This window comes from Myxocyprinus asiaticus, chromosome 34, assembly GCF_019703515.2.
Source record: "Myxocyprinus asiaticus isolate MX2 ecotype Aquarium Trade chromosome 34, UBuf_Myxa_2, whole genome shotgun sequence".
NCBI lineage: Eukaryota > Metazoa > Chordata > Actinopteri > Cypriniformes > Catostomidae > Myxocyprinus > Myxocyprinus asiaticus.
Genome location: NC_059377.1, coordinates 13,127,450 through 13,139,903, shown reverse-complemented (window position 1 = coordinate 13,139,903; position 12,454 = coordinate 13,127,450).

Sequence of the window (12,454 nt, the reverse complement as noted above, 5' to 3'; positions counted from 1 at the left end):
GTGAACAGCAATGAACAGTGATAATACAATTTGTGTATTTGTTGCATTGCGGCTGATGGATTTTTATTTGACAAAATAAAAGAAAATGCTCTGCAGTGTAGAAAAGCATTTCTTTGTGTATGTGTTCTGCATTGTGGATGTGCTAGAGTCTCACCCCATCATTTCTTAAAGGGTGTGTTCCACATTGTGGCTGACTGATTGATTTGATTTTATAAATAAAAAAAATAAAAAACTTCTCAGTGTAATAGTCTCACCCATTAATTTCCTATGGCGTGTCAAACTTGACCCGGAACAGTAAAGTGTCACACTTTTTTTGCAACCACTTAGACTCATCAAATCAAGTCCAGTTTGTGTGTGTGTGTGCATGCATGCGTGCGTGGGTGGGTGCGTGCGTGCGTGCGTGCGTGTGTGTGTTCAGATGGCAAGCGGAGGAAAAGTACTCAGATGAAAGAAAGCATTTTTAATTTTAAAAAGAAAAGTCAATAGGGTCAAAAATGACCCGAATAGTAACGGTGTGTTAAAATAAATGTGTGCAGTTAATCCAATTTCAGTCAAGGGCACATCTTTATATTTTCACATAAAGGGAAAAAGACATGACAAATGAACAGTAGTAACTTTAAAGTGTTTATTTTTAAAGGATTAATGTTACTTTAAAATTTGAAAACTTCAAATAAGATTAATTGGCTTTAATATAGTGACACATGAAATGATCAGAAATGTGGCAAAATGTATACAAATTAATAAGAGTGAACTCACCATGCACTCCTCAGATTAAGCATCACTTACCATAACCTTCACACAAAAAGTATTCTAAATAGAATTCCCTTCTATTTAGTAATTGTGGTAACACCACAGAAAATATTTCTTTTTCTTAATTTTCTTAATTAATCTAATGTTAATGTTAAACTAAATACATTTTCATAATATAAGATGCGTCTTTTTAAATGATGCCTTTCCGTCTTTGTGTGATTCCTGGATGCGGTCATTATCTCTCCGCCTCCGACGGCTACGGGCGCTGCCTCACGTGTCTGGGCAGTGATTACACTGAGGTAGCGTTTGTGGATGGTTCATGTTCTCATTGCGAGGATATGACCATAGCAACGTTACGGTCGCGGCTTTCCTTCTTCCGAGGGAAAGTCACTCTAGCCGCCCCCCACGCTGTGCCTTCTACCCATGGGTGTGAGGCTGGCCTGGCTGGTGCTGGAGGCGATTTGGGGAGTTCAATGGGTGGGTCTCACAGGGAAATTCCCTGTGGACCTCTCATTCCCCAGCACACTCGTTTGCTCCCGTCCGGATCTGAAATGAGACCAGCCCGCCTCATGGCCGGCTTGACATCTCTTTCGGGGCCCACAAGCAGGATGAGTCTTCGATTACTGCATCGGAGAGCGCACTGGCGATGTCAGATGCCGAGGACTCGACTGGGCGGCCACTTTCGGGTCTGCCCGCCCAGTCTGAGGCCGATGCAGAGCTGACCACCATGCTTGCCTGGCCGCCGTGAGTATCGGGTTGGACTGGAACCCTCCAGCCTCCCCTGAGCGCTCGTGGCTTGATGATTGGTTCCTGGGTTCAGGGCGCCGCTCACGGCCACGCCGTGTTCCTTTCTTCCCGGAGGTGCATGACGAACTCACGAGGTCGTGGAGGGCACCTTTTGCTGCCCGAAACAGACTTCCGGGTTCGTCCGCTCTCACTACCCTCAACAACGGGGCGGTCCACAGGTACACGGAGGTCCCTCAGGTGGATCAGGCGGTTGCAATGCACCTGTGCCCGCAAAATGCTGCCACTTGGCGGGATCGTCCAGCGCTCCCCTCCAGAGCCTATAGGACTACGTCGTCTCTGGTGGCCAAAGCCTACAGTGCCACAGGACAGGCTGCCTCCGCCTTGCATGCCATGGCCCTCCTGCAGGTACACCAGGCCAAGGCACTAAAAGAACTGCACGTGGGTAGTCCTGATCCTGATGTGCTGCAGGAGCTGCGTTCGGCGACTGACCTCGCCCTCCGGGCGACGAAGGTCACGGTGCGAGCCCTCAGGCAGGCGATGTCCACCTTGGTGGTCCAGGAGCACTACCTGTGGCTGAATCTGGTTGAGATGAAGGACACAGACAAAGCACGCTTTCTCAACGTGGCCATCTTCCAGATTGGACTTTCGCCCAGCAGTTCTCGGCGGTGAAGAAGCAGACAGAGGCCATCCAGCACATCTTGCCCCGGCGCAGCTCAAGATCTCGCTGCTTGCCGAGGGTGTCCCCCTGCGGTGGCGAAAGTCCATGTGGCTCCGCCTCAGCCCGAGCCTAGCTCTTGGCCCCAGAGTGGAGCCCCCTGCAGGAAGCTGACGCCCCCCCCTCTTGGGCCGGCACGAGGACCCGGAAGGCTCCTAAGCGCCCCTGAGACGGACGATCCAGGGAGCGAGACGCCCGCTACGGAGCTGGTATCCAGACCACTCAATCCCCCGCTGGAGGGCTGGGAGGTAAATCCTTTGTTTCCTTTTCTTTTTTGGTCGCCCAAAATTGGTACCCAAATTGTCAAAAAAAGAGCAGTTTCCTCACTCCTTGGGTCACATAGTCGGTGTTCACGGCTGCCATTGTCACGGTTGCCAGACACCGAGCATTCGCAGCCAGGGCCCTGTGAACATGCCCCCCCCGCGTGCCCGGCCACGCCACACTTACGGCCAGCCAGTTGTGACGAGTCTCAAGGATGGCCCAAGAGGCCCTCCTCCTCAGTCGCTAACCCGCCCTATGCCGGGTACGCAGACCAAGGTAAGTGCTTTGAGGTCCCCCTCAGCGCAGCTGCCTCGGGTCGAAGCAATGCTCCTCGACATGTCATTGCCTGCTCCCCCCGCCATGAGGCCCCACCCCCAGGGACATCAGATGCGATTGTCCCCATAGTGCCCCTCGCCCGGAGCTTGGATGCGTGGCTAATGCTTTCCAACCCGGCACGGTGGCTGGCCAGGACCATCCGACTCAGCTACGTGATTCAGTTCGCCAGGCGCCTGCCCCAGTACAGAGGCGTCCGCTTCACTTCAGTGCAGGGCGAGAACGCCGCCACCCTGCGTGCGGAGATCGCAACCACTCTATGCAAGGGTGTGATAGAGCCTGTCCCTCCAGCCGAGATGAGGAAAGGGTTCTACAGCCCTTACTTCATCGTACCAAAGAAAGGCATGGGTTGCGGCCAATCTTGGACCTGCGAGTTCTGAACCGGGCCTTAAACAAACTCCCGTTCAAGATGCTAATGCAGAAACACATTCTGGTGTGTGTCTGGCATCAAGATTGGTTCGCGGCGGTAGACCTGAAGGACGCATACTTTCACGTCTCGGTTCTACCTCAACACAGACCCTTCCTATGGTTTGCTTTCGACAGCCAGGCATATCAGTACATGGTCCTCCCCTTTGGCCTGTCCCCTCGCGTCTTCACGAATGTTGCAGAGGCAGCTCTTGCCCCATTAAGGGAAGTGGGCATCTGCATACTCAACTACCTCGATGACTGGCTGATTCTAGCACACTCTCGAGAGTTGCTGTGCACGCACAGGGATTTGGTGCTCAGGCACCTCAGCCATCTAGGGCTTCGGGTCAACTGGGAAAAGAGCAAGCTCTCCCCGGTTCAGAGCATCTCTTTTCTCAGCATGGAGTTAGACTCGGTCTCAATGATAGCGTGCCTCACAAGTGAGCAAACACGCGCAGTCGGTGCTAAACTGCCTGAAGTCATTTCAGGCGGAGGACAGCGGTTCCACTGAAACAACTTTCAGAGGCTCCTGGGGCATATGGCTTCCTCAGCGGCAGACACGGCGCTCGGGTTGATGCATATGAGACCGCTTCAGCACTGGCTTCAGACTCGAGTCCCGAGATGGGCATGGCACCACGGCACACATCGCGTAGCTATCACGCCGCTCTGCTGCCACTTATTCAGCCCTTGGACAGACCTTGCATTTCTACGGGCAGGAGTTCCCCTACAGAAAGTGTCCAGATGTGTCGTGGTCACCACAGATGCCTCCAAACTGGGCTGGGGCACCGTGTGCAACGGGCACACATTCGCCGTTTCCTGGTCAGGACCGCGACTGGGTTGGCACATCAACTACCTAGAGTTGCTGGCTGTACTACTCGCCCTGTGGAGGCTAATGCTGTTGATCCAGGGCAAGCATTTGTTGGTCCAGTTCGACAACACAGCAACAGTAGCATATATATAAATCGCCAAGGTGGCATACGCTCTCGTCGCATGTCACAACTTGCCTGCCATCTCCTCCTCTGGAGTCAGCAGTGGCTGTGGTCGCTGCGGGCCACTCATATCCTGGGCAGCCTCAACGCCACAGCGGAAGCGCTGTCGTGGCAGGCAACGCTCAGCGGATAGTGGAGACTCCACCCCCCAGGTGGTCCAGCTGATTTGGAGTCGATCCGGCAAAGCACAGGTAGACCTGTTTTCTTCCTGTTAATTCTCCCACTGCCCGCTCTGGTATTCCCTGATGGGAGCCCCCCTCAGGACAGATGTGCTGGCACACAGCTGGCCCTGGGGGCTGTGCAAATACGCATTCCCCCCAGTGAGCCTTCTTGCACAGACCCTGTGCAAGGTCAGGGAGGCTGAGGAACAAGTCAAGGTTCTCGGACCTCACTCTCCTCACGACAGCACCTCCCTGGCGGGTTCCCCTGAGGAAGGACCTTCTTTCTCAGGGACGGGGCACCCTCTGGCATCCACGCCCAGACCTCTGGAATCTCCATATCTGGCCCCTGGACGGGACGTGGAAGGTCTAAGTGGTCTACCACCAGCAGTCGTAGACACGATCACTCAAGCCAGAGCTCCCTCTAGCAGGCAGCTTTATGCCCTAAAGTGGCGTTTATTCGCGAATTGGTGTTCTTCCTGAGCCAAAGACCCCCAGAGATGCGCAGTCGGGCCAGTGCTCTCATTTCTGCAGGAAAGGCTGGAGGGGCGGCTATCCCCCTCCACCTTGAAGGTTTATGTAGCCGCTATAGCGGCTCACCACGACGCAGTCGATGGTAAGTCCCTTGGACAGCACGACCTGATCATCAGGTTCCTCAAAGGTGCCCAGAGGCTTAATCCTCCCAGGCCATGCCTCTTCCCCTCATGGGATCTCACCGTGGTCCTCCTGGGCCTTCGGAGAGCCCCATTTGAGCCGCTAGAGTCAGTCGAGCTGAAAGCCCTCTCCTTAAAGACAGCCCTCCTGATTGCACTCACCTCCATCAAGAGGGTGGGGGACCTGCAAGCATTCTCTGTCAGTGACACTTGCCTGGAGTTCGGCCCGGCAGATTCTCACGTGATCCTGAGACCCCGAGACCCCTTCAGGGATCAGGTGGTGAACTTGCAAGCGCTGCCCCGGGAGAAGGCAGACCCAGCCCTGTCATTGCTGTGTCTGGTGCGTGCTTTGCGCACCTACTTGGGCTGCAAGCAGAGCTTTAGACGCTCTGAGCAGGTCTTTGTCTGCTTTGGTGGACAGTGGAAAGGGAATGCCATCTATAAACAGAGGCTTGCCCACTGGATCGTGGATGCCATTGCATTGGCCTACCAGACCCAGGCTGTGCCCGCCCCCTTGTGGGTTCGATCACACTCTACAAGGAGTGTGGCATCCTCATGGGCACTGGCCAATGGCACCTCTCTAGCAGACATCTGCAGAGCAGCGGGCTGGGCAACACCCAATACTTTCGCAAGATTTTACAATCTCCAGGTTGAGCCGGTTTCGTCCCGTGTTCTTTCAGGTACGAACAGGTAGATTTCGGTAATACGGAAAAGCTGGCCAGGTGTATTGCTTGCTTATAGCGCCTTTCCCCTCCCCTGAGGCGAAAACGTGCACTTTTACCCTCAGTCGAGTTCACGAAGTCGTGGACCCTGAATGTCCTTCCTCCCTAGCCCTATGGTTCACGAACTCAGCAGAGGAGTTCGCAGCCAGCCCCACTACAGGGTCTAATATGCCCTGTACTGGGATAGGTGCTCCACAGGTGCCAATTACTCCGGTAACCCCTGTGATGTATATTCCGTGGTACAGTCTCCCTGTTGGCGGACCAGCGTCTCCCTTGGGCAGAGCTCTCTCTGCACCCGGTCGCTGTGTTTGTAGAGTTCCCCCCCTTTTTTCGTGGTGGGACCTACCACCACGCCTCTTCCATGTGCAGCTGCTGAGCCCATGTGTCGTATTGCCACATGTTGACCTCCCCTTTTGGCAGGATGTGGTCTCCGCGGGGTCTTTTCCCCCTGAAAGAATAGGAAAGGAAAAGAACACCTTCCCTGATGCATATGATTGCATTAGATGGCCCCAGCTGAATCTAGTACTCTGTGGAGAGAAAACATAGAGAGAAAAGGCCACTGGTGGTGCGGCCTGCTCCCATGCTAGTTACGTCGCTTCCCCCCCTCAGGGATGTGGGGAACTTCATAACGTCTTTTGGGGCATTGGGGGAGGTTACATGCAGTCTGATGCACCTGCTATTACACATGCAGCAGCTTGCTTGCACCTGCATCGGCAGTTCAGGTAACACGGTTCAGATGTTGTGCCGTTTTTTCATAGGGACCCCTAGTGTCACTACATCGACACAACGTCGAGTGAGTGACAGAAGGGGAGCATCTCGGTTACTGTCATAACCTCCATTACCTGATGGAGGGAATGAGACATTGTGTCCCTCTTGCCACAACGCTGTATTAGCCGCTGAAATGGCTGGGACCGTGTCTCGGCTCCTCAGCACAAAACCTGAATGAATCCTGCATTCCAGCTCCCTTTTATACCCGTATGTCCAGGTGAGTGGTATGCAAATTCCATTTGCCAATTCCCATTGGCCTTTTCTCAATGATCTGAGGTGATCGGGGCTCTCAAGAGCGACCCCTAGTGTCACTACATCGACACAACGTCTCATTCCCTCCATCAGGGAACGGAGGTTACGACAGTAACCGAGACGTATTCCTGTAATCTCAGAACCTCTTCTTAATATTATTAACTCCTCACTATCCTTAGGACACGTCCCAAGAAACTTTAAAATGGCAGTTATCAAACCATTTATTAAGAAGCCACAACTTGATCCTGGAGAACTGGCTAATTATAGACCAATTTCAAATCTCCCATTTATGTCGAAAATACTAGAAAATGTAGTGTCCTCCCAACTTTGTTCATTCCTACAGAGAAATAATATATATGAACAATTTCAGTCAGGATTTAGGCCCCATCACAGTACAGAGGCTTCACTTATCAGAGTTACAAATGACTTGCTCTTATCATCTGATCGCGGCTGCATTTCACTTCTAGTGCTTTTAGATCTTAGTGCTGCCTTCGACACGATAGATCATGACATACTCTTGAATAGGCTAGATAATTATGATGGCATATGTGGACTTGCATTAGCATGGTTTAAGTCCTATTTAGCAAACTGCTTCACTTTGTCTATGTAAATGAGGAATTGTCAAACCAAACAAAAGTTAAGCATGGAGTGCCACAGGGATCAGTTTTAGGGCCTCTGCTTTTGTCCTTGTATATGCTTCCCCTGGGAGATATTATCAGGAATCATGGAATAATTTTCCACTGTTATGCTGACGATACCTAACTTTATATTTCTTCAAAACCTAATGAAATTTCACAATTCTCCAAATTAGCAGAGTGTATCAATGAAATCAAAGACTGGATGGCCAGAAATTTCCTTCTACTCAATTCTGACAAAACAGAGGTACTAATTATTGGACCAAAAACCTCTAAAAACAAGCCGCTAAAATATAATTTGGCTCTTGATGGATGTACTGTTACATCATCTTCAACAGTGAAGAACTTATGTGTTATATTTAATACCAATCTGTCCTTTGAAAATCTAATTACCAATGTTTGTAGAACAGCATTCTTCCACCTAAGAAATATTGCTAAATTACAACACATGCTCTCTGTTGCTGATGCCAAAAAACTAATTCATGCGTTCATGACCTCAAGACTAGATTATTGTAATGCATTACTGGGAGGATGTCCAGCAAGTTCAATAATTTAACTTCAATTGGTTCAAAATGCAGTAGCCAGAGTGCTGACTAGAACCAAGAAATATGATCATATTAGCCCCATTTTAACGTTGTTACATTGGCTACCTGTTAAATATCGTATAAATTAAAAAATTCTGTTAACTATGTACAAAGCTTTGAATGGTCTGGCTCCGCAGTACTTAAGTGGCCTTCTACCATGCTATATTCCATCATGTTCATTACGATCACAAAATTCTGACCTGTTAATAGTTCCTAGAATATCAAAATCCACAAAAGGAGGTAGATCTTTTTCATATATGGCTCCTAAACTATGAAATAGTCTCCCTAACACTGTTCGAGATGCAGACACACTCACTCAGTTTAAGTCTAAAGACTAAAGACTCATCTATTTAGCCAGGCATACACCTAATTTATCATTCAACTCACAATTTACTGCTTTAGTTTGGTCTGCCGGAACCAGAAACCAGAAACATTGATCATGATCTATAACTCTGCAATAAATTGAATGGCATCTATGCTAATATTATTCTATTTGTATACCTGTCTCAACCTCGGGACTCCTATCCTGAGGTCACCAGAACCAGCTGGATACAGCTCCATTCCTGTTTCATGTTGGACTCAACTGCTACGTGTCAAGGTGATGACGACTAAATGCAGCCGGTGCCAGCCAAACAGTACTTCAGTCTATTACGATAGACTTCAGTGGATGAACTGATGCCAACTCCAACCATAAGACATGAGATGCATCATATGCCATTGCCTGAACCATGGACTTAGGATAGACCTTACCGAAATTACCGGCCGGTTAAACTGTGATGCACCTCACTGATCTCTGCCTGCATCACCTCGGTCTAACGATGGACTACATTCTTATAATGGATTACATAGACTATCAATTAATTGCCAATAAAACCCTTTATCAGCCAACTAACAAAGGACAGTGCATCTATGTGAACTTCTGCAGTTAATCCAGGATGAACTTCAGAGACATTAATCTTACAGTTCTTACAAAATCTTTGTTTAAGCACTGACCCTTAACACTTACTTAGTTTAATCATTTTAAACCATGACTTGCACTATACATAATTAAGTATTATTGGCATTATATTCATGATGTTAGCCAGAGGGGAACTGGCCCCCACAGTGAGCCTGGTTTCTCCCAAGGTTATTTTTCTCCATTAACCAACATCTTATGGAGTTTTGTGTTCCTTGCCACAGTCGCCTTCGGCTTGCTCACTGTATTTCTAAATACAACTATTATTTAATTACTTATTTTTAAGCACAATTCACAATCATATTTTATCAAACTACACAATGATGACTCTAAGACATTATAGATATTACAGTTTCATTTTCTGTTAATGCATGATTTTCTGTAAAGCTGCTTTGAAACGATGTGTGTTGTGAAAGGTGCTGTACAAATAAAAATGTCTTGACTTGACAATTATAGAGTCTGAACTGAAGAGGGCAGTAAATGCATTACTATAATGATCACACACAGCAAAGAAAAAAAATTCTCACAACAAGATTCTATGCATACTGTGTGATTGTAACCCAAACACTTCAATGACAAACAACAGTGAAGTCAAAAAAATATCCAATATTTAAGCCATTTTTTAATTCAGAATTGGGAGGGCAATTGCACCACAACGAAAGTCATCTGAAATGTCATCGAGAACATTTTGTTCTGTCATACTGTCTCTCCTCCAATTATTAGCATCGATCAGAGACAACCGTCCATTGTAATTTACATCCACCACCTAACCAAATTAGCTCAATGTGCCCTACAGAAAAGACAAATTTAAGATCGATAGATTTGCATTACTTTAACCATAACAGATTCATTTAATATAAATAACTCCGACTGCAAATCCAGATGAAACACATTTTAAAGGTACAAGCATTGTCAAAAAAATCACTGAGTGAAAATCTTTGCACACCAGTCACTGTGGTCATGTACTTTGTTACTCTGAGCACGGCTGGTGCACAGGTCTTTGGGAGGACACAGGGACAGAGCACGTCATGCAGTAGAGGACAGCGGGTTCTTTCTCACCGCGTGTTACCCATGGGGCCACTGATCTAATTCTAGCCTCGCCCTGGTTCCTCCGTAAAGGGCTGAACGTCTTTGCTCAGTGCAGAAGAGAAAGGGCTATATGATGTCCACATTTATATCAGCATTAAATAGGTCTCAGTGACTTATAATCAGTAAATCCTTGTAACGAGTTTCCATACAATATAATCAGTGGCCAGTGGTGCTCTCCATAATGTAGGAAGAGGGAAAATGGAGGGGGCAGCAGCAGTAGTGTTAGAATCACCAGTGGAGGAAGATATTAAGGGATCATTAGTATATATTCAGTAGCTTAAAAAGTAGGTAATAGCAACTACATTCTTATCTTAAATAAATTCTGATGCACTTTGACATAGTAAACAGTCCGCAGTTGTGGCAGTTCTGAATTGGTTTTGCTCCAGGACCAAGATTTTAAATTGGACATTTGATGGTGACCCAACACAGAACCAAAATAGTTTATCTTACAAAAGTCAACAAAAAAGTTATTGTGGTTATTAATATAACCATAAACTGCATAGTTTTGGTTGAATATGAAAATTGATAATCTATTAACCACATCAGGAGTGCGATTTGCCAGGCTAACACATGGCACAAACACTGGACTACATATTAGTAAGCCTGTTAGCCATATATCAAATTGACAGATGAATTTGCACAATATATTGAAATATATTGACTTTGATTGGATGTATGGTCTTGGACTTCAATAAAAAAAAAAAAAAATAATAATAATAAAAATAAATAAATAATAAAAAAAATATATATATATATATATATATATATATATATATATATATATATATATATATATATATATATATATATATATATATATGGAAAGTGTTTTCTCCCTTTATAAAGACAATAAGCCTGTGCTATACTAACCATGCATGATTATATGGTTAGTTTTTTCCCTGCACCCTGTCAGAACAGACCTGCGACACATTTTTGGGTCGCAACCCGCCATTTACATTTTTGCACTTGGCAGACACTTATATGTAAAGTGCCTTAAAGTACATTTACTTTGTTACCAGTATGTGTGTTTTCTGGGAATCAAAGCCATGACATTGACTTTGCTTGCACAATGCTTTATCAGTTGAGCTATGGAAAAATAGTCCAGCATAGATTATGTAAATCTGTGATGTTAAAGTAAATGTCCGTTTACAAGACTGATCATCCTGTGTAAAAGATTTTCTTTGAAAGTCAAATGATCTCTCACTGCCAGAGGTGGGTACAAAAACTGCACTCAAGTAAAAGATAAGTTAAATATAAAAAAAGATAAATTTATTAAAAAAAAATAATTACTCAAGTAGAAGTAAAAGTACTAACTTAAATAATTACTTGAGTAAGAGTAAGAAAGTATCCAATTAAAAGAGTACTCAAGTAGTGAGTAACTCGTTACTTTCACAAATGACATAATGGACGTTAACTCCCCTATATTCCATTACATAGTAAACATTTAACATGTATTACAGAACTATTTATTATTATTATTATTATTATTAATGGAAATTCTGTCATCATTCACCATCATGTTGTTCCAAACCCATATGACTTTCTTTCTTCCATGCAACACAATAAGGAGATATTAGACAGAAAGTCACTATTTACTTTCAGTGAATGTGATTTTTTCATATATTTTTTTTATAACATTATGGCTGAGCTATCACTTTAAATGGATAGTTCACCCAAAAATGAAGATTCTCTCATCATTTACTCACCCTCATGCCATCCCAGATGTGTATAACTTCCTTTCTTCTGCAGAACACAAATTAAGATTTTTAGAAGAATATTTTAGCTCTCTAGGCCAAAATTTTGATGCTCCAAAAAGCACATAAAGGCAGCATAAAAGTAATCCATAAGACTCCAGTAGTTAAATCCATATCTTCAGAAGTGACATGATAGGTGTGGGTGAGAAACAGATCAATATTTGTCATTTTTTGCTAGACATTCTTCTCCCTGCCAAGCAGGGGGCAATATGCAGAGAAGAATGTGAATCACAACATTACTAGAAAGGTTTCCAAACCTCTCTTCTTATTGACAAATTCATCCAGATCTGACAAGAGCCCTTAAAGCGATAGTTCACCCAAAAATGAAAATTCTCTCATCATTTATTCACCCTCATGCCATCACAGATGTTTATGACTTTCTTTCATCTGCTGAACTCAAATTAAGATCTTTAGAAGAATTTCTCAGCTCTTTTGGTCCATAAAATGCAAGTGAATGGGTTTTAAAGCAAAATAAATAAATAAATAAATAATGAAAAAATAATAATTATCAGCATAAAAGTAATCCATATGACTCCAGTGGCTAAATCAATATCTTCAGAAGCGATGTGATATGAGAATGTGTGGATGAGAAACAGAGAAACAGATTACTTTCACATTTTTCTTATTACGGTGAAAACATGAAAATGTCCCAAAGGAACATTATATATAATGCTGAAATATAAA